Source organism: Mustela nivalis (assembly GCF_964662115.1).
Source record: "Mustela nivalis genome assembly, chromosome: 7".
NCBI classification, from domain to species: Eukaryota; Metazoa; Chordata; class Mammalia; order Carnivora; family Mustelidae; genus Mustela; species Mustela nivalis.
In genome coordinates, this window is record NC_139026.1 from 138929052 (window position 1) to 138933653 (window position 4602).

A 4602-nucleotide genomic window follows, 5' to 3' on the forward strand; every position below is an offset into this window, starting at 1 on the left:
TATGGTCTACCTTGGTATATGTTCAACGAAAACGTGAAAAAAATTTGTTTTCTGCTATTGATGGGTGGAGTATTCTACAAATGTTGACTACATTCTGGTGACTGATGATCATGTTAATTTCTTCCATAACTTCTCTCTTCTAATTACTCTACCAGTTATCGAGAGGGTGACACTGAAATCTCTAACTATAATTGTGGATTTGTTGATTTCATTTTTCACTTAAAAATATTTTATTTATTTGATAGAGGGAGAGAGAGAGCACACAAGCAGGGGTGTGGGGAGCAGAAGGCAGAGGGAGAGGGAGAAACAGACCCTCCACCAAGCAGGGAGTATAATACAGAGCTTGATTCCAGAACCCTGGAATTATGACCTGAGTTGAAAGCAGTCGCTGGTCGCTGAGCCACCAGGCACCTCTCTTTTTTCACTTCTATCAGTTTTTATTTACAATATACTGCAACTCTGTTATTGGGTGCATCCACATGGAGGATTGCTAGATCTTCTTGGAGACAGAACCTTTTATCATTATGTAATGTCCTCCTCTGTCTCTGGTAATTTTCTCTGATCTCAGATATAATTCATCTGATATTAACATAGTTGCAGCTGTTTCTCTTTTATTAGTGTTTTGATGGTTTACTTCATCTTAAACCTACATCTATCATTGTATTAAAATGTTGTGGACATATAGTTGGGTCATTTCCCCCACATTCTGTCCATGTATTTTCAATAGCCTGCCTAGACCATTATATTAAGAGTAATTATTGGTATATTAAAGCTTAAATCTGTTTTCTGTTGACTCTGATTTTTGTTTTTCCATTTTCTTTTTCCATATTTATGTTTATTTACTTAAATATTAAACATGATTCTGTGTTGATATATCTGTGGTTCTTTTTAGTTTATATCTTTCTGTAGCTTTATAATGGTTGCTCTAGATACCATATCATATATTCACAACTTAGTATGTCTTCCAGTGCCAACATTTTACCCACTGAAGTAAAACATGGAAACTGGAAAACTTATTTCCTTTTATGTCCCTTTACCTTTCTCTCTCTTTCTCTCTCTCCATATATATATATATCTCCATCTATCTATCTATCTATATATATGATATCTATCTCTATATAGATAGATAGACAGATATCCCTTTACCTTTCTCTCTTTCTCTCTCTCTCTCTCTCTCCATATATATGGACATATAGTTGGGTCATTTCCCCCACACTCCATATATTTTTAATAGCCTGTCTAGACCATTATATTAAGAGTAATTATTGGGGGCGCCTGGGTGGCTCAGTGGTTAAGCCGCTGCCTTCGGCTCAGGTCATGATCTCAGGGTCCTGGGATCGAGTCCCGCATCGGGCTCTCTGCTCAGCAGGGAGCCTGCTTCCTCCTCTCTCTCTCTCTCTGCCTGCCTCTCTGCCTACTTGTGATTTCTCTCTGTCAAATAAATAAATAAATAAATCTTTAAAAAAAAAAAAAAAAAAAAAAAAAAAAAGAGTAATTATTGGTATATTAAAGCTTATATGGAGAGAGAGTATAGTTTCTTAAATATTACTCTACATACTTTGAGAACTAAATTTCAAAGCATTATAAATTTTGTTTCAAATATCAAATATAACTTAGAAAACTCAAGAGAAGTAGGAAAATCTATTGTATATGCCATATTTTTTTGTCTTTCTGCATTATCTTTCTTTTTGATGGTCCAAGATTTCTTACCATTTAGTTTTGTTTAGAGAACCTCTTTTAGTATTCTTTAAAGATAGGTTCCTTGGCAAAAAATTATCATAGTTTTCCTAAATCTGAGAATGTTTTGATTTCCCTTTCATTCCTGAGAATGTTTACTTAGAATGTCAGTAAATCTAGAATTCTCAGTTAATGGTTCTTCATATTTAGCTCTTGAAATACACTGTGGTGATTCTTTCTGGCCATGATGGTTTCTGATCAGAAATCTACTGCCATTGGGATGGTTTTTCCTTGACAGCTAAAGCATAATTTCTCTGTCTTCTTTCAAGAAATTTTTCCTTTGTCTCTGTTTTTCAATAACTTCACTATAAAATGCTTTGGCATGGAATTCTCTGTGTTTATTCTGCATGTGGCTTATTCAGCTTCTTGCTGAATTTGGGAAGTGTGAAGTCATTATTTCCTTAAATATTTTTCGGCCTCATTCATTTTATCTTCCCCTTCTGGGATTCCAACAATACAAATCTCTTGTTAGAGTCCCACAAATTCTCAATGTGTTTTTTGTTTGTTTGTTTGTTTGTTTGTTTTTGGCCTAATTGATCTCTGTTGTTTAGAGTGGTAATTTCTATTGTTCTATTTCAGAGGTCACAGATTCTTTTCTCTTCATCAAGTTTTTTTTTTTTAATTGATAATTGTATTTTTTTCTAAATTTCATTTGGTTGCTTTTTATATTTGACATTTTGTTCTTTGATTTCTGAAATTATGCCTCTTTGCTGAGACCTGTTATTTTTCCATTTGTTCATTTGTGTTTATAAATGAAGCATTTTCATTATGGCTGCTTTAAAAATCATGTCAGATGATTTTTTTTTTTTCATTTCAGAGAGGAAATATTTATTTAAACCCATCAGAGAAATGGACACCTTAGGTCTGTAACAAAGCACTGTGTTTTAAAACATAGGTAAATAACTGTATATGAGACTATTCATTGCTACATACAAATTAACTATTAGAGCACAACTTTTCAATGTTCAAAACAGAATAAGCTCCCTGTAAAAGCAGCACCTTTGTAACATTTTTAACTTCAGTATTCCTTTTTTTCTTCACCTTCTTCTTCAAGAGCATCCATACCAGCTGCCTCATAATCCTTCTCAAGGGCAGCCCTATCCTCTTAGGTCTCAAAAAACTCTCCTTCCTCCATACACTGCCCCATGTAACAGTGAACAAAGGCACACTTGGCATGCATCAGGTCAAACTTGTGGTCCAGGTGAGCCCAGGCCCCAGCACTAGCTGTGCGGTTGCTCAGCATGCGCACAGCTTACTGTAATTTGGCCAAGTCTCCACTAGGTACCACAGTAGGAAGATGGTAATAAATGCCCACGTTGAAGCCTGTGGGGCACCATTTCACAAAATGAATGGTATGCTTGGTCTTGATGGTGGCAATAGCAGCATTGACATCTTTGGGAACCATGTCACCACAGTACAATAGGCAGCAAGCCATTGCTATTTACCATGGCAGGGGTCACATTTCACCACCTGGTAGGCTGGCTCAAAGCATGCATTGGTGATTTCTGCTTCAGAAAGCTGTTCATTGCAGGATTTCTCAGGGGCCTCTGTGGCCAGAGGGAAGAGGGTGTAGGGACAGGGCACCAGGTTGGTCTGGAATTCTGTGAGATCAACATTCAGGGCTCCATCAAATCTGAGGGAAACAGTGATAGAGGATACAATTTGACATGTCAACCTCTTTATGTTAGTGTAGGTTGGGTGTTCAATATTGAGGTTTCTGGGACAGATGTCATAGATGGCCTCATTGTCTACCATGAAAGCACAATCAGAGTACTCCAGGGTGGTATGGGTAGTGAGGATGGAGTTGTAGACTTAATTACAGTTATGGCAACATGGGGGGCTGGGTAAATGGAGAACTCCAACTTGGACTTCTTGCCATAATTGACAGAGAAGAAAGGTATACCCTGTCCAAAACTGTAGAAAACCAAGAAGCCCTGAATACCTGTGCCAGTTTCCAAATTCAGTCCAAGACAAGATCAGCAGTCTCCTTGCCAATAGTGTGGTGCCCTTCGGCATAGTAACTTCCTTGCCTGTGATGAGCTGCTCAGGATGGAAAAGCTGGTGGTAGGTGCCAATACAAACTTCATCAATGACTGTAGGTTCCAGGTCTATAAACTCTGCCTTGGGCACATGCTTGCCAGCACCCGTCTCACTGAAGCTGGTGTTGAAGAAGTCATCTCCTCTTCTAATGGTCTTGACACCTGGCATCTGACCATTGGGCTGGATACCATGTTCTAGGCAATAGAGCTTCAAGCGGGCATTACCAATCTGGACAGTAGCCTGTTCAACATGGATGGAACTGCATTCACACATAGTTGCTGCTTTGTGGCTGCTGAGCAAATACAGAAGAGGAAGTGGAGAGACTGTTTCTTCTTATATTGCTACTCTTAGGTGGTCAATGTAAGAGAATCATTAAAAATCATGTCAGATAATTCTAATATCTATGTCATCTTGGTATTGGAATCTATTCATGGATTTTTTTTCACTCAATTTTAAGTCTCTCTTCTTTGCCTTGCTCCTGCTGAGGGTGGGTGGTGAAAATCCTGACTCCAGTTGCCCTCTTGTGACACCAGTCCAGCAGGAGGGGAAAGGCTACCACATTGCCCCTGAATGGGGGGTAGATGTCCATCTCCTGTGTGATTTATACTGACATTATGGAGCTTGGGAGTATTTTGTAATAGTCTGCCAAGAATGGAAGTCTAGGCTCCACGTGACCTTAGCTAGAAGGAGGGGGAAGAGGACTACAGATTTTCTGTGTTGTTTGTCTGGAGTAGCACAGTTATTGTCTAAAAGTATTCTTTTGTTAGGCTCCCTCCTTCCTATCTTTTGGCTAGAATGAAAACACTTTTTCCCCAGGCCTCTTCT

The 4602-nt window shown here is 38.5% G+C and overlaps 1 pseudogene across 1 annotated transcript; it reads right to left on the bottom strand.

The window, feature by feature from the left end:
• Positions 1-2755: 2755 nt before the first annotated feature.
• LOC309868872 (tubulin alpha-1D chain pseudogene) lies at positions 2756-4050 on the bottom strand (annotated as a pseudogene). Its single transcript has one exon. The product of its transcript is annotated as a tubulin alpha-1D chain pseudogene (transcript).
• Between the last annotated feature and the right edge of the window lie 552 nt (positions 4051-4602).